General features: G+C 34.2%; 1 protein-coding gene across 1 annotated transcript in view; it reads left to right on the forward strand.

Moving 5' to 3' along the window:
• Positions 1-7,881: 7,881 nt before the first annotated feature.
• The window catches only part of LOC124631356 (G-protein coupled receptor dmsr-1-like), a 36,752-nt gene continuing 24,890 nt past the window's right edge, over positions 7,882-19,743 (forward strand). Inside the window, exon 1 of the mRNA XM_047165719.1 lies at positions 7,882-8,154. The gene's annotated coding sequence lies outside the window, so the exon portion shown is untranslated. The remainder of the gene's footprint in view (positions 8,155-19,743) is intronic.

Raw genomic sequence — 19,743 nt, forward strand, 5'->3', positions numbered from 1 at the left:
CATGAAACTCTGACATCAATAAAAATAAATCCTGGATTTGTTTCCGCTCTACGTCACGGGATACTGCCTATTTGATACAAGTAGGTAGGTACCTACACGCTCATTTCACATACTTAGGTACCCCTAATTGAGTAGGTACACATAAAAATCTTCCTATGCATTGTCTTTCTTAATATGCATGCATGATGTCTTCCTAATTAATAATTTCTACGTTTCTACTTCATCATCATCATCATCAGCCTATAGCAGTCCACTGCTGGACATAGGCCTCTCCAAGTGCACGCCACTGAGATCGATCGATCGATCGTTTCTACTTACCTACAATTAATATTCCTTACAGTTATCAATTCCTGTATTCGTTCGTGTTAGTTCCCCAGCGCGTTGACATTTGTAACGATGTGCCATAGATGAACCTATTTGTCTTCCCTGACTTTTTATTTATGCTATCGAGGGCAGTTGTACAGACACTTTTGTTGCTCGTATTTCTGTAGTACCTACCAGATTTCCCAGCGGATTCTCATTAAGATTCCGTTCTATGAAATAGTCCATATTGTGTATAGCCAAAGATAGGTAGGTAAGTGCAAAATATGGAGACTAGAAGCTTTCCGTATTTTTTCTAAAGATATTCATTTGAAATACCTAGGTAAGTAAATAAAATAATTTTCCAAAAACATTTTACCAAAAGCCTTTTTCGAAATCATTTAAAATTGTGAACTTAATTGTTTTTGATGCTAGGTACCTAGATACAACTTACCTATGTCTACAGCAGCCTAGGTACCTATACGACTGACTACAAATCATAAAGGGTAATTTGCATTCTGCCCACAACAAAACGAGGTTTTTAAATTCCTGCGGCAAACGGATATCCATTAAGGCGAAACACTTAGGAACATTTTAGGGCTTTCAAATCCAGAAATAAAATATCAAATGGGAAATGAATGCCCAAAATGTATTATTGTAGAGAGTGAAAACAATTCATAAATAACCGGCCAAGTGCGAGTCGGACTCGCGCACGTAGAGTTCCGTACCATCCAAACTAATATTCTATATACCTACATATATTTATGGATATCGAGCAAAAATGAGCAAAAAAATCACGTTTGTTGTATGGGAGCCCCCCGAAATATTTATTTTATTCTAGTTTTCAGTATTTGTTGTTATAGCGGCAACAGAAATACATCATCTGTGAAAATTTCAACTCTCTAACTATCACGATTCATGAGATACAGCCTGGTGAGAGACGGACGGACGGACGGACGGACGGACGGACAAAGGAGCGAAAACAATAGCCCCCTTACTTATAAAATCTCTAATCACCTTCTAAGCAACATTTTAACTAATCACTACTTAAAGTCTTAAGTAGTGATTAAATGTTAGTTAAGACATGCTTAACGGCCGGTTCACACATGTCTCCGTTTTACTGTTCCGTTTTATCGTGTACGTTTTTTTTTCGTCGATGGCGTATGTAGTTGTATGAGTGACTTCACACATGGCACAGTATTCTGTATACAACTACATACGCCATCGACGAAAAAAAAACGTACACGATAAAACGGGACAGTAAAACGGAGACATGTGTGAACCGGCCGTAAGCAAGGTTTATAAGTAAGAATTTTCTTAAACAGCCCTTAAGTATTACTTATATTTAATTTACGTTTATAAGTAAGGGGGTAGGGTTCCCGTTTTACCCTTTGGGTACGGAACCCTAAAAATGAAGGTGTTATTGTAATTTCTATGACAAATCATCATAAAGTATGGTGATTAAAACAAAAACTGTTTATTACTCATACACGACATAAACACTTGCCCCCCTACTTATAAAATCTCTAATCACCGTCTAAGCAACATTTTAACTAATCACTAGTTAAAGTCTTAAGTAGTGATTAAATGTTAGTTAAGACATGCTTAGGCAACGTTTATAAGTAAGAATTTTCTTAAACAGACCTTAAGTATTCCTTATATTTAATTCACGTTTATAAGTAAGGCTGTAGTTGTATTATTTCAGTCGTGACTTCGCAAATTTAACGAATGGGCGGAAATTTAAGGGCTGCTTATTGACAATAAGTTATTGTTAAATGGTGCAGCTCACTGTATGTGTGTAGGTACTCATATCACCCTCGGAGTAAATGTGTTTGAGATTTTTTATAAACATGCTCATGTATATCTACTTGCACATATATAAATTCATCAAACTAAATAGAATTCTAAGTTCAAGTCTTGAAACACTGTCAATTTTAGGATAGTGAAAGTGCTTACAGAAACGTCTGACTCGATGGATTCGATGAATTTTGTATCGTGTGCATTACGAGAAACGCTGCAATCGACAATTCTATTGTCTCCTGTCAGCTAAGGGATAGAATTGAACCGTTTCCAAGTTATATTTGTTTATATGTTAGTATTTGAAGTGCTGTTGAGAGATTCTGGTTTGTATCCGAGCCTTTTGTGTTGTGTTCTATTCAATAGATGTCCAACTCTCTTTGGCTTCTGATAGTTGCCTAAAACTAGGAAAGTGAATGAACTGGTACTTATCTAGGCATATTTTATATTCTTAACACAAATTAAATATTGCCTGTATGAAAATAATAGTTATCGGGGATAATATTTGTGTGTGTGGTGACATCTTTATATAGGTATATTCAGCCTCATGTTTAACTTAAATATGTACCTACCCTTCCCAAATATTATTTGTTGTACACTCCATACTTATTCCCATATAATGAGGTAGATATTGGCTAAGAAGATACTGACTAAAGATACTTCGATTTAGAAACAGTAACAAGAAACAACTTTGAAAGAGATGTTACTAAGTCGAAATAAACCCAAGAAATTCGGTAGTATTCGGCACGTATTAATGCGAACACCTACACGATTAGTCTCGAGCTACTGCACAACAGGAAGTTGGGCCAAAACTTACATAATACCACCACAAACACCAACGAGAATACGATCTAGTTAAATCGACTTACACACGCTGGAGACATGGCGACGCGACGCTGTCACAGACTCGAGCCAACAAAGGTGTTCGATATTCCACTCCTATAGCATTCTGGCTTTTGCTGGAAGGTAGATTCAGCCAAGTTGTTATGCACAGGTATTCACTGTGTGACCTGCCAAGTCGTCGAATTGCAAATGATATATATTGACCTATCTCTGAAGCAATCAATTGTGACATTTTAAAGTAGTGTATGCTGTGCATTTCGCAGGACAGGTACATAATAATTCATTTTTTTTTCTGTAATGTACCCGTGTGTCAGAATTGCTGTTTCATTCTCAGAGTACCTACAGAACGGGCATGATTGAAATTATATTAACTTGAAATAATCATATGCAAAAAGTAAGTGACTTGTTCAATTTTCGTTACATTATGCAAAATTATGAGTGTAACTTCAGGCAAATGTAGAGGCCGTGACTTATTTGCCTTAAAGATTGTTCTTCTAACATGGTAATACAGGAATGTAAGTAAATGTTCTAGACACGATTATACATAGGTATATGACCAATATAATACATAAGTACGTACGTAAATATTTTTAAATTTGTAGGTATCAACAATCTGTAGGTATCTTGAGGATCTTAGTATTGTATTCAAAGAGTTCATATTAGGTATATATTGAGCGCACCTCTCATCCCGGCCGCCACGCTGGACCAGGTAGACACCATGGGCGCCGGGTGTCGCGTGATGACTCCCGGCCACCGTAGACGTGGGTCTGTGGGCGGTGAGTTCGGGTGGCTCATCGTCCCTCTGTCTGCTCAGACGACAGACCCGTGTCGACGGCGCGCGTTGTTCCACGCGCTCCTCAAAGAGATGTCAGCAACCCCAGCGGGGCCCAGCAGGGCCAAGGCCTGCCGGGGCTGCGGGTTGTTCGAAAGAGATACCGCAGCCCTGGTACATCAAATCAAATCATTTCAAATCATTTATTCATTTATCAAAGTTCACATTAAACAACATTATTTCTTAAAATCTAGACATATGTGCTAACATTATAATTGCTTGAACTAGGTTAAACCTGTGTCTCAAGCGAAAAGAGACCTTAATTGCTAATTTGACAACATAAATTGACAATCTAATATACAAAAAATTTAATAGCTAACATCGATTAAAATACATACTTTGCTTATACCTAATACTTATTTATTATTGTTTGCGTTAGCAGTTTCATTTACACACTGTAAGTAGGTCTTCCGTATTATCATAAGACAGGCTTTGCAGATAATTACGAACACTTTTTCTGCATTTAAAGTAGTTAAGGCTATAAATGCTTAGTTCACTATTTAGTTTATTGTACAGAAATGAGCCTAAAAATCTGAAGAATCTATTCGTATACACATATTTTGAGGTGGAGTTTGAACTGCAAACTATATCATTACGTCTTTTGTTTATCATGTTAGGATTGTAGGAAAGCTGAGAGTGTTGTGTTAGTATTGCGTGCATTATAAATAATTGCCTGACAGTTAAAACATTGCAAGATTTATATAGCTGATCTGTGGGAAAGAGGAAAGGACGAAAGTAAGCGAGGAGTTTGAACTGCAAACTATATCATTACGTCTTTTGTTTATCATGTTAGGATTGTAGGAAAGCTGAGAGTGTTGTGTTAGTATTGCGTGCATTATAAATAATTGCCTGACAGTTAAAACATTGCAAGATTTATATAGCTGATCTGTGGGAAAGAGGAAAGGACGAAAGTAAGCTACTTTTAAAAGTGCTCTCTGACACATAAAAGGCCTATGACGGAACACGACGGTTTTTAGTCAGTAAGAGTCTGACACTCCCTCACCGCTGCTAAACCACAGCGGGAGGGGTCATTTGATGATTTTTGACGTCGTTAAAAAAAAAAAGGTATATATTGAGTTGATACTTATATATGTAGATTCAAAACTGACCGAGAAAAATCCTTCTGAAATTAACCACTCTCCGCGAAGAGAGGACCTTCTCAGGCTTACTTTACCTCTTTCACAGTTTTCTGGCTGTATTTTTATTTATTTGCTGGATTGGAAATGCTCAATTCATTTCTTTCTATATGTCTATGCTAGAACGTTGCACCCAAAAATAACTTTATTCAGATGTCAATTGGATATCTATCCAATCAATCAACTGAATTTACTTATAATTGCTGGATTCACAAAAACGGACAAATTATAAGTTACATTTGCAACGCTCCTTGATTAATGATAAATGACGCTAATTGTGTCGTTGATCGTTGAGGGAACAAAGCTTCGGGGCTAATGTGCCAGACAGTGGGCTGGACTTCGGATCTGTGTGTTTATTCTTTTGTCGCCTACAGTATCCATGCCGCTTGATGACAAAAAATAACTTAAGCCAGCTTTAACGTTTTTTGAGGGCGAGGTTTCATTCAGACCTATTCGCATGTAACTGGCACGTATATTGCCGCTCAACAGCTTTACTGCGATTTGATCTGAAGGGAACGATAGAGATTATCAATTATTATTTGTCGGATCTCATTATGTAGGTAGAAAACATCTAGGTCAGTTTATAACAACTAGTTTTGTGCTTTAAGGATTAAGGTTTAGCGAGGACGCATAATCTATTGGAGTGACTTAAAAGTTCACCAGGTTAACAATGCGACCGACCTTAGTTTGTAGATCGGCATTAGTTTATATTACTATAAGCGCAATTCTGTTACAGCCTTTTTATCGTCCCACTGCTGGGCACAGGCCTCCTCTCACACGGAGAAGGGTTGAGCATTAATCACCACGCTTGCTCAATGCGGGTTGGTGTTTTCAGACTATATAGTCCAGGTTTCCTCAAGATGTTTTCCTTCACCTTTTTATAAGCCATTGGTGTCCAAGATATACTTAGAAAGTACATACAAACTTAGAAAAGTTGCATTGGTACTTGCCTGACCTGGAATCGAACCCACGCCCTCATACTCGAGAGGTTGGTTCTTTGCCCACTAAGCGCAATTGGCATAATCTATTTCCTGACTATATTAATACTACAGAAGGTTATAGTAGATAATGGTGCGTTACAGTTTTTTTTGTTAAAGTAACTAGGGCTAAAGTCTGCACTTTGTAAGCCACTTAACATTGAGCAGCTCGACGGTACATACCTTTTATATCAAACAGTGCTTAGTTGTTGTTCGAGGCATAGTGTTCAAACTGCCATTTTCTTAGCTTAGTTTAGCTGAAGAGGAAAAACCTTACCAACACATTTTCCAGGCGATCCACCTACTGATTTGTGGGTGGGAGATGCCTAAAGTTTGACCTTACGCAGAAAATATAGCGGGATTTCGTGATTTTTCTTAGTCTATAGATATTAATAGATTTTTAGACGTAGGTACAAAGGAATATTATCATGAGCTAGGATTTTCTCATGGTATTATTAATTTCATCTTGAAGGAACACTTACTTTTAACTTAAGCGCTTCTATTTCCTTATCTTGGTTTATATTTTTTCGATCTGATTTTGTCTAAACCGAATCAACAAAGTCAAAAGGGCGACGTTTATACCTAATCTATTTATAACGTAAGTAATGGTTAAGCAGACACGAGAGTTTTAAACAACGACCAAGTAACTTGTAACAATTAAATGTGGTAGACGAGTGGGTGGCCAGTGGAGCTACCAACGTCGGCAGCCGCCTCCATGCGACGGATATTGAAGAGTTATATTTCACGTTTTACAGCTTCGGAAACGTGGCCGGCTTTAGACCAGGCTTGGAAGGATAAAAAATGCCCCTTAAGGTGCGCTACGTAGAATGAAAGTAGATCCATTTTGTTCATTTAGGTGCTACACCTATGGGGAGGACTTCTTTCACTTATTTAACTGTTTTATTGTTTGATATTAACCTATTTTGTTTAGTTTAGTTTTTTTGCGGTGTAAATTATCTAGAAGTCCTTTTAGTTCATAATATGAAATATCAAAAATATGTTTTACGTTATTAAAAAAATGAAAAAATATCAACAATACGTTTCAAAAGAAATATTTAATTACAAAACATCTTATTCCCGGCTCCCGGAATCCGACGTTTGTAATACGGAAAACTTAAAAGTACGGCCTGAGTAAACGAATGAAAATTGCTATCTACCAAGAAAATTGTTGATGTAAAATGGAAAATGTACTTTGATGAGAGATTTCTATAGAAACTTTCGAATTCCTCTTAAAATAAATTAACTTTTATTTTGTTTACTCTCAAAATTATTTTTATGAACAGTGATGTGAATTGAAAAATCGTGTCATCAAGTCTCGCTCTGGCTATCATTGCTTGTCACTTAACTGGAGTCCATGATTTCATGACCAAGAAAAAACTTCTAGAGTGTAAACATAATCTTCATAGCACTCATCGGCACACATCATTGTTTATTCAACTGTTTCACAGCTAGCTTTCAGTGTAATTATAATTTTAAATGCTGTGCATAAACTCATAGATAAGATACATATTTAAATGACAAAATCCGTGAAAACGCTAGTTACGTTTCGTACCTACATATTATCGGGTAACTAATACATCAATTACCTAGATAGAACTGATAGATTGCTCTTTGCTATATTTTCCCTAAATTCCCTAGAGAAGGAAACAGAATCATTGGCAAACTTGGCAAAAACTGTATTACGGTTATTTACAAAAATAGAAACGGTTTTCACCCGAAACGATTGGATCCAAAACTCGATCAATGAGACTTATTTTTTTTCTGGGCTTCGTTAATAAATGACACTTTACAGCATTAATAACCCTATAGCTAAGAATTTCTTTATGATCAAAAACAAAAATATGAGGCACTTGTCTGAATACCTCATCACTTATGATCTCAAAACGTGAACATCAACTTGAGAGTTAGGGGTGGCAAGTGTCAAGAGGAAAGCATTGAGAGTTGCCGCTACATTGGATTCAGTAAACCAAGCGTATACCGCTCCGACCAGTCAGTATGAGACGCGCCGACCGGTAACACGCGGTCCACGACTCGCCTTGACGCTTGCCGCTACAGACACGAAACCAACGCTCCGTAAAAAGTTACGATGAATTATTTTCATGCACATAAGGTTATTACAGTGTATCATATATCAACAAAACTAACATATTAGTCAAGTTTTCATGAGATGAAGTTTAATTTAACAATAAACGAATGATGTTTTTTTAATTATTGTGATGATGACCAATTTAATTTTGTGATGTTTAAGTTTAATATTGAAGAATAACGTGTAAGTATTACTATTATATATTTAATGTCTCAACGGTTAAAATTACTTAGCGCAATAAAAAAAAAACAACTAGGAAATCATTTGATTTGAACCGATAACATCAGAAGTACTTATAATGCTATCGACATTTATATACTACGTAATATTTATTTATGTTAATGGCTTATGCACTTAAGTTTCTATCACACCAATTTAATTAACTGTGATAACGACGCCTTTGCATGAATGCCGAAGAGGCAAATTAAGTCTCGAACATGGTCCTGATATAAAAGTAGGAAGTTGTTATAGATTCAAGAATTGAATAACATAACAAACAATACAGCTTCGAGCACTATAGAGGTTATTATATGAGAATCTTAATGGCTCTCTAAGGGTCCCCGATAGTACTTCACTATCCACCTTTTCACATATTTTGTTGGATAACCCTTACGGATAGGGAGAATTGAATACCTGCTTATTTGGGGATCACAATACTTCGAACTTATTTTATGGTACGTCGACGGTATTGTGATAAAGATGGGACATTTTTTTCAATTTTATGATTTTCCGGATATTTTTCTGAACGTTGTAAAATGTCAAGGACTACATTTTACTCCCATTATAAATGTAATTTCTATAAGAAAAGTAGGTGCTTGCTAATGGAAATGTTGGTGTTGTTGTATCTTTTAAATAAGTTTAAGTAGGTACACTTAGTCAACGTTTCATGTTTCCGTTAGAGTTTCTTAAGTGCCTGGTGGTATCACTTAAATTAGTTTGCGTATACAACTTTTTAGAAACTTGATAAATGTGTAGCGATATTTTACCTTCTAATAAAAAAATGTAAGGGCTTCGTTCTAGTTTATTTCGCAAAAAAATAAAATATTGGGAAATTATATGCATCGATAGTATAAAATTACCCAAATATTCAGAATTATCGGATACGATACGCGTCGACTAAGTACTTAGGTTTATTTTCCAGGAAAACTCCCAAGTGCAGACTGATATTTGAGATGAAAGAAACCAAACTATTCTTTTTATTGGGTAGATTGCAAGAATTTCGTTATTAGATAAAAATATAAAACTGCAGTGTACCACATCTGAAGCTGTATAAATATTTAAAAAAGAACATCATTCAATCTCAACTTTTATATCGAACACTTGGAAAGTACTTTCCTCATTCTTTGATAACTTGATGCAATGTATCTTACAGGAAGAAAAATAACTAACAAATGCATTCAAATCGACAAGGTAGGCGTTAAACTAGAATTAATCGTGTAAACAAATAGCATCCGGTATTTTTATCTCAAGTAAACAGTTGAATTTATCTGTTGTTTTTATAACATTAATTTTAGAATACACGCACTTGTTTATAGGAGCTCTGAATAGTTACTGAAAATGCCAGCCCTACTGAGTCACTGTTAGAATGTGTTAAATCTTTACTTTCCAAAAAAAAAAACAAAAAGTTCATTTATAAATTATAGCTAATTGATCATTTATTTAATTTCTAAGGCTCTCTCTATGGACAATATTCTTTTCTGGAAAATAGTCCATTATTAAGATATTTATCTCTAATGAGTTGCATAATCAGTGAAAACTTTAATATGTTTTCTGCTAGGCGTACATACCAACAAATCAGAGAAGAATGTGTTTCAGCATTGTGTTATAATAGAAAATTACATGAAAACTATTTATTCGTTACTTCTGCAAGAACAATTAAGAATTGTTTGGAGTAGAAATCAATTAAGAAGAAAATATATAGAAGCTTTACGAAAAATACATTTTAGATTTTTAGTTGCTATTTCATGGTTGTAACCTTCGCGACCTATTTGCCTTTACTTCTGTCTCATTATATCACTGGACGTAAATGTTATTAAATCACGAAGATTTTCAACTTCATTTAACGAACATGATAGCTCAAAGATAGGTCGAAGTTTGTTATATCGCCAAACTGCAGGTCAGTTGCTTTTAATTTAATTAGTAAACTATTATAAGAACAACAATTTACTAAGATTTAACTAAAACATCGCATTTGCGACGTTATCGATTTTTTAAAAAAGTTAATAATACAGGTACCAGTATTTTTTTCATCAGGCATATATTTTATAGAACTCGTTCTGTACTTGCTTTTGAGCTACTGATGCCTCGACCATTTAAAAAAAAGAACGCATTTGAAGAGCATAGATACATATCAAGGTTATGAAAAATAAGTTACCTGTCTAAAAATACTTAACGCACAATTGTTTAACCTGAGTAGCAAGTATGGCGCCTTATTGGAAAATGATTTTCTTCGTTATCCTTCAAATTACGTACAAGGTCGTCGTTGATATTTGATAGAACTTTTCCTGGTAAAATCATTTCACATTGTATAGACGTGGCAAACATTAATCAGATATGTCTAACTAAAGTGCACTCATGCGACTAATACTGTTTGATTTGGCACGTGATAGCTTTCGGAGCAAACTACAGCGAACGTTCTGTAGTTGATCACTAAGATACCTAACATTTTTTTTAAATAGAACTTAACGCAGAGTACATTATGTACCTTACCTCATATAAGAGTGCTTAATATTCCGCACTAATCAAAATTAAATTAAATTTTGTGGAACGATAGAATATTATATAATTTATAAAGAACCTCACACGAAATATTGAAAAAAGTTTAAACAACATTAACGTGTAATAAATAACATGGTATGTGTCTGTGGTAATTTTTTTGTTTTCTTGAGAACAACATAAAAATATCGTAGTGAAGACAACAACTACTACGTTTAATAACTAAATTACGTGCCAGTTAAAAAAATTGATCACAATTAATTAAAATACAGTGATTTAAAGGACAGATAAGTCACAGTCCCAAGAGTCTGTGGTCCAATTCCTGGAGGAAATAGGTAGGTAATTGCACTTAAATCCTTCGCAACTAAGACGGTATTAAAGGTAACTAGACAGATTGAATTTATGTTCTAACTTTAAACTGCGTCTTAATGAAATCTTTAAATCACTGACTTCAGTTTCGACACTTCTTAGTAAATTTTTCAATGTCGTTACTTATACTATGGCTTTTATTTTGGTAGATGCTAGATGCAGTTTTAATTTAATGCCATATCCCAAAATTACAAAAAATTAAGTAAAATTTGAAAAAGATCGCCCAGTATTTCTAGACAAAACTAAGAACTTTTACAGGTAAGTACCTACTTTAAACCATTACGTAAAAGCCTTAGCACGTACCTAACAGCTTACCTGGGGCTAACGTGAAAGAATGGGAACAAAAAAGTCCACGACACATTTGTTTGTTGTCTAGTTCACTGAATTATTTTGTACCATCGCATTACTTGAGTTCCAAACTTAGACCGTGTCCTTTCTAAGTAAGATCCGACAAATTGACTGTAATAGATCACGGATGACCAATTTGCTTTAATCCACGAACAATTCACATTATTCGTAGGTATAGAACCGAAACCTTTTCATATTAGAGATATGGATAATAGACCGAACATCTCAGCGAAGTTTATTCATGCGACTAATTCTCTATGATTCAGCATTCCGTTGGATTTGGAGCAAATTCTTACCGACTATTGTAAAAAATATCTTTGAACTATCAACTAGCGTCTGTTCTGGCTTTGGATTTCGAACCAAAAGAAAACACACAAATTCGTTCATCAAAAGAGCTTTATATTTCATAAAGTATTCTTAGCTTGAAAGTTATGTATACGAAGAGGCAGGCTAATTTCTAAAACTCGTAACACGGATTATATTGGGTTTAGGTAAACATGCCTTACAAATTGTTAAATCTAATCATATCAATTTCATTTTACGGTAAACATAAGCCAGTGGATGAATGCATGATTTTGTGCTTAATGGGTCACGTTAGGATTGATAAAGAACAAAGAAAAAAAGTTTTCCTATCTTTATCGATTAATTAAGATAGACTTTCTCGTGATCTGATAGGAATCTGTACCTAGGCTGACTAGGTCTTGAGTCTTGGGCGATAAACTCAAGAGTCTCCGTTCTTAGCAACTCTCAGGACAATCAAACAAAAGATAAGTATTGTTGGACCGCTTTTGTTTATATTTTGCAAACTTCTTGAAATAAAATTGTTCTTACTTGTTGAAATAAAACAAAAAGTGTCGACGCGTTTAATATCCATTAACGTGCCTTCATAATTTCTATAAATAAAATATTAATTACTTAAGTGTTTTGAGAAAGAATAACGATCTATATTTATAAGTAAGTTTCTACTGTTAACTTCAGCATTTTCTTTGAATACAAAGAATATTTGTTTAGGATTTGGAAATAAAAAGTATGATGAATAGGGTAGCAAACTTTAAAAAATAGGCAACATTGAATTGCTTTGTAATGTAATATTCTTATTTCTAATAAATGTTATTGAATTAAGATTTATTCAAGTGGCTGTCTCCAGGACAATTTCAATAAATTACAGAGCCTTAGTGATTTAGGTGAAACCAAGAGATTAAACTTTAAATTACATCTTAATTTTTGTCGAAATTAAATGATTAATTACTGATGCCCGTTTAATTTATGCTTACGATGGTCTTTAAACATAAAATTTAACTTTATTACGTATGAGACGTAATGTAGCGTGCTAATGTGCCCAAAGGAAGGCGTAAACACACGTACATGTATGATAAGTAAAACGTATGTGTAATTTTGTTATCAAAGTCTAGTATCTCCAAATGTTCTGAATATTACCAAAGTATGGCAGAAATTTATTCCCACTAATTTGAAATTTCGGTATTATTGGTAAGTATTTCAAACGAGTTCTTGCATACCATCTCAGGTAAAAGTTGTAAAGGTGGATACAATTATTCGTCCCGTAAACTTAATATCTGGAAAGCGGTAAAAGTAAATATTTTTTGGCTCAAGCACGATGTTCGGAGAATGAAAGTGGCATACGATAGAGTATAAATGAAGTAGTTCCCTTAGTTTGTTGGCAAGTAATGTAGCTGCGAAAAATAGGGAAAATCTGCTGAGTGAAAATGCGTGTAGTTTAGATTTGTATGTGAAAATTCACTGTCGAGACATGACAATTGTTTCATGGCTTATGCACAATATTGTTTTTTTCAAGTAGGTATTATTATAGTAAATACATACATAAATTGCAAAAAGTAATCCAAGTTGATTTTCCCAGTAGGTTTCGTACACTTGCATACTTAGATGAAGACAACCTATGAATATTACTAGAATATAAAACTTCACTTATTTAGTGCTTACAATAGAGGCAAGTTACTTACTTTGTTTTAAAGTCAAGTCAGGCATTTTTCAACGTGCACCACCAAAAATCTCAAGACTTCAAACTTGTTTGTGAGAATATCATTACAAAGTAGTACAAAGTGAAAAATTCATAAACCAGCTTCAACGTCGTAATTTCAAATTTTTGAGGATACTTGGGTAGATAAGCTTTTACACATATACAAGAAATTCCGCGATGTCAATGGTATTTGAGTAGCAGAGAACAAAGGCACTCTTATTGTTCCTGTTAAAGTTACAGTTTTATGGATGTACACCAGCTAACTGTGAAAAAGAAATTGTCGAATTTCTGTTTGAACGACGGATGTAATTATCGATTTTGATTTATTCAGTGCTGTGCCGGAGGTTCATCTTGGCTGGCGTGTAGGTTAGTCGATAGTGGGACGCGTGATTGGAATATATTAAGGGTCTTCCGATAGTCTGCCCTTATGTATCAACATGACATCTACGTAGCTCGCGGCATCTGTGTCAATCACGAATGTTGTTCCACGTTCATCTTTTAAATTATGGTGATCCGCTAATCAATGACGATTCATTCAGAAACAATTTACTTTCAAGAGAAAACATAACTCATAAGGTCATCGAACTTTAACATTTCTTTTAAAATAACTAACAAAATATGAGTATATTTCGAGGAAAACTTTATTTATATTGAATATCTGTAATCTGACCATTCCAATGATTGCGGTTAAAATAATGTAATAGAAAGAATAACTACGAAACTATTATTGTCTTTGACCCGTTTCATCTTATCTCGTTTCCCCTAAAGCTAACATTACAATATCATTATCTATAATTTGTCGTAGACAGTTTACTAATGACTTCAGTTTCAGATTTAGATTCTATCAGAAAACACTTACCAGAAGCATAACAATAAAAGTTTCGCTTTAGCTGGATATTTATAATAATCAGATTTTGTATAATCTAATAAAGTATTTTACGTTTTATTTAAGTTTCCATGTCTTATTACAAACTAGAACTTCTGCCAGCGACGAGCGTTAAATTCGGACTTTGTGCAAAGAGAGGAAATAATAAACACCAGCTTATCCAATTTTCTAATATTACTTTTTTTAAATTAGTGTGCGTGAGGGTGTTATAAACGTAATAGTAGACAAATATAATAAGAAAGCTCCAAACTGCTAAGCTATCGAAAGTTACACGTGCTATTGTGAGCCAACCATAAAAGATAGACATATGCTGTCGTGGTACATTTTTTACATAATTTTAAGGAGAACATTTCCGTCGTACATGGTTTCTATGTAGTTTTAACCATTAAGTAAATGGAATAACTTCTCCCGTTTTCCCAACTTTTCCCTTCACGTTTCAAGTTTCATTAAAATCCGTCAAGTAGTTTTTGTTTCCATAACGAACATACAGACAGACAGACAAAAATTTTACTGATTGCATTTTTGGCATCAGTATCGATCACTAATCATCACCCCCCGATGGTTATTTTGGAAATATATTTAATACAGAATTGACCTCTCTACAGATTTGTTATAAGTATAGATATTGCATAAAAATATTTCGTTTTTATACTGACTTCTTTAGATATGGAACGTTCGCCTAGACATGTTTCGAATATAGCGTGATAGGTTCTGTTCTAACTAAAGGCGAATACTTCTTCTTAAACGATCGCATCTAAGCTGCTATTAATCAAAACCTTAAAGATTATGCTCAATTACAATGGCACAAAACAATGGCTTAGCAACAATCATGACATTATTGGTATAACCTTTTGAAGTTTATACAGCAGTTGGATACGATCGACTGAACTTGTTTACACGCGGTCCTTGAATCTGTAAAATGTAGGGCACACGGTTGGAACTTTAATTAGCTGCCGTTTTCTTTACTATGTTCATATTGTTACCAGTTTGTGTACCTTTATATGTAAATACACCAATTAATAAACCTCTTACATTAATAAAAAAAATAATTTGTCAAGTGATTTTTCTTACAACTTTGATTCGGTAGGCAGTACTTATTAGAAAGGCATAAAAAGATCAGAAGCGACCTGTATCGGAAAATCCCACTTCCTAGTAGTGACTGTGGTCGACTAAGTATTATAACAAGCTGCTCTCAACTCTCAACCGACATTCAGTGAGCGGCTTACAGCCCTCTCCCATAAGGTGTACCTTATCTCAATGCCAACCGCTTTGAACTCAAGGTGTATGCGGCCGAGTGTCTCATTATATCTGCTCTTTGTATAACACAATGGTAAAATCGAAATCGTTCAAAAGTGAAGAATTAGGTAAAATATGGAAACTTCATTATGATAAAGAAAGCTCAATTTGTTTTTTAAACGATCTAAATATTGGCTTAACAATGTTGTGGCCACAGGATATATGAAAGAACCAACAATTATCATTTCGTGAAATTCATAAATTAAAATTTTACAGAGATTTAAGAGTACCTGCCTACACATAAAGCCAAGGGACATTATCTCCTAGATAAATATATTCATAGGTACTTAATTCAGAAATGCACACAAAGTATTCCTTAGGGTTCTTAATGAGCAATTTGGTTCTTCTAAAATACCCAAAGGCCGTTTTAATTACACCCATGAAAATGATTGTCCCGAAGATTTCACACGTTCGTGTTAACTAATCCCAAGGGCAAGAGATTATTAACACATGCGTGAAGTAATAGAATCAGTATGCAAGCCACGATACAGCCTCTCTTAATTAGTTATAAAATGAACGGGTCGTCTGCTGTCTGAGATTCAGCGTCAGTTTTGCATACTATGAATGAATTTAATTTTGTGAGCTTATTTAGGAGTCATGAATTTATTTCCTTTACATTTTACGTTGCCCACACCAGGTAGCTTCACTTTTCAATTAAAATGCTACTTTTCACTTGGTAATTTCTAATAGAAGTTTACCAAAGTGATAAATTCAGAGCTTTCAAAGCTCTTGTTGGGCTTAGGAACTGTGTACCGCACAGACACGTTACGTGGCGCGATTGTGAGGGAAACCGCAGCGCCACTTCGGTCCACGCTTAGTAGTATATGGACGGCTCCACCTATGTGTAAAATTAAGCCACACACATTAGGTGTGGCTTTTGTGTTACCCTACGACACCAGGGACACACTTTCATTCATAAAAATGCCTGCATCACTGCCCGAACGCCGTTGAATGGTAATTTTATAGATAAGGTTATTCATTTTGATTTGTTACTACAGATGACCTCAAAACGAATTCTTTATTAATTTATTGCTTTTTGAGAGCGTAATTTTACATATTTTTTTGAAATTTCAAGCACTTTATGAAATAATGCTGGTCTAATAAATTATATGAAAATTTAAATTAATTGAAATTAATGTTTTACAAATGAGGATATAAACTTTTAATCGTAAATTGAGCTTAACAAAGGAGGCATCTTACCTGCTGACTTTGTTAAATTGTTTTATCTATTATAAAAGCTGAAATAATTAAATGGGTGATATATTACATCATTGTACTGAGGTTTAAAGGTTTGTATTTGCTAGATATCTTTGAACATATTGTATAGCATTGAATTGCAATAAAGCGAATGGGACTGAACAAGAGATATTCTCATCTGATTAAATTGAGAGACCACTGCACTGTTTGCGGTATTAGATATATTGCTTGAGACGAGCTACTTTGTACTTATCTAAGATATTACAATATCAAAGCCATACATTATCAAGTTTATGGCTTTCTTAGTTCTCGTGTAAGAGATGGCATTTTCTCACGTAAGTAATAGGAACAAAGAATGAAATTATATAGAAAATAGCTACCTACAGGCACCAATTTAGTTTTTATTGCGTTACATAATCAACAGAACTTATTAGCAAGTTCAGTGGGGTGTAATGCCTGGTATCCGTTAAATTAACGTACTTAACTAATATCGGTAAGGTTTGCCGAGACTATTCCTTTAACGTTCTCGCGCACTTTAATTAAACTTCATCATTCACATACTTCTGAGGCAAAGAGCGATTTACGTCGATTGATCAGTGAGCCGTTTTATCTGTGTACGTATAAGGAGTTTTCTTTACCTGTGTGTAGCTTTTAATGAAGCTTCGTTTTAGTACCAGGAATAAATAGTCCCTCTATTTACTCTGTTTGATTTATTACTACTTATACGAATTCAGAACGTCTTTTTTATTTTATATTTAGAACAAGTGACAATTAGTATTTGAGATAAACAAATCATTTTAATTTCTCGACAGTATATTATGTACTAACCTAGAGCAATAAAGGCAATAGTTAATTGACACTAACTAGAAGTCATTCAGACAGATAATTTTATGAAAACGTTATTGTCGCAAAGGCTTTTCCAACAAAAGCCACAAGTAAAATAAATATTATAAACCTCCAGAGAGTTCATTCATTTGCTGTGGAAAAAACACATTTTTGCAAGAATTTCATTGTCTCCAAATGTTTTCTAAAATAGAAGTCTGAGCTGAGAAAACAATATGGCATCTTCTCGGCTTATAATAATGACAATAGATTCAAATGAAAGCTTTAATATAAACATTGTTATCTAGTTTATAACGTGGTCTAAGTAATAAAGTTAACAATATAAATAAAAAACGAACAGGTGTAATGCATAATGTCTGTCATAATATTTCCCATTTGTTTTCCAATGATGTATCGTTCAAGGAACTACTTATGGATAACCATCACAAGACATTTATTTCAATCTGAGCAGCTGAGATTTACTCAGCATCTGCTAGGAATCATCGAAATTACGACATCGTATATTCTACATTATAGCATCATGCCCTATAACCTACTCATTACGTAATAATAATAACTATATAACCTATGTTATTAGCGAACCTTAACTTACATACGTAAGTAATGTAAACTTAATAAGGACCTATGTTTACCTAGGTGTACCTAAACCCACTTTCATAATGGCCTTTGGTGTATCCTCGTAAAAAGGGGTAACGCAGTACTTGCTTGTGACGTGATTTAATTTATCACGCCCGTGTACCACACAAATGGTTCCTACATTAGTACTCGTATTTTTCTCAGAAGCATACTGACTATCTCTTTTATATAAGTTACAAACTTTTATCGGTGAACTATTTTGTCATATTTTTAAACGTTAAGTACTGCAAGAGCAAGGAAATATTTTCCTTAATTTGTTTTACTTCATATTTTATTATTATGGGGATGAAATGAGAAAAAAATTACGTGTGATGCTGATTTATTGCAAAGAAAATGTTTACAAATTGAGTTTATATCATGAACACGAGTGAAATAATGAAAAATAAATGTCTTTATTATAGGCACAAGTAGATCATTTTGTTTTACTTTGACAGAATGGTTACGGCGCAGTTTCCAGTTGTTTTGCTACAGTTTGCCGTCGCAGTGAGAACCCTTGGAAATTATTTCCCAGAGTTGACGTTTATTATAAAATTGAAACATGAAGACTTCAAGGTGCAACACTTTATAAGTAGGAACAACAGTTTCTAGTGTTTTCGGTCCCTCTCGAGTAAACAAGATTTTTCTATGTTTATATTTGATATTTCTCTTTTTAACCAAACAATTCAATTTATTTCACGTTTTAATTTATTTTTCAATGTATAAAATAAACATTTTGAACTTCTAGTTGAAAACAGGATAATCTTTTAAATTCATTGAATAAATCAAATTAAATCAGTCGAGGTTCAATGCTGTTGAAAATAAATCATTTATACTTGAAACCTTTTCAAATTACTTCTATTCATAACAGCAATTCAAATGTTTGTATTAAAAAAGTGTCACATTGAAATTATTTTATTAAATACCACAGATTTATATCTAGGTTTTTCAATAAAGAAATGCAACCTGTAGATGAAAATATTCTGCATTAGATTGGACTAAAATGTCTGTCGTCGAAGGAAAATTCAAGTTTCTGCATTAAAATGCAGTATGCTGAACGGAAAGCTATGCACGTCTTCGGTTTTACTTTGCATCCTCTCTTATGCCTCCCACTAAAGTATTAACTTCACCACCAACCTGCCACAAACATAGAATAAAATCCACAAAAAAGTAAATAGGTCAGTATCAAAGTAGTTTTTGTTGTTTTTCAACGGTGGGTCAACTTTTCATTAGTTCGGTATTTGTTTAGGCAATAACGCTTCGTTACTCGGTGGTTCCGCCGTACCACAGCCAAAATGAATGCTGTGCACAGTATACTTGTATACCCACTCAGTGAGAAAGGCATGAAAACAAAATTTGCTCATCTACGGGTTCAGGGTTGCTCAATCTAAGTTAATTGTTTATATAGCGACTCTCGACAGATTATGCCCACATGCCTGTATAGATAAGGGTGAAATACGGATTAATTAAACTTTAGCCTCTCGCCGCCTTTATCGTACGCACAGACGTC

Source organism: Helicoverpa zea, chromosome 6, assembly GCF_022581195.2.
Source record: "Helicoverpa zea isolate HzStark_Cry1AcR chromosome 6, ilHelZeax1.1, whole genome shotgun sequence".
Lineage (NCBI taxonomy): Eukaryota > Metazoa > Arthropoda > Insecta > Lepidoptera > Noctuidae > Helicoverpa > Helicoverpa zea.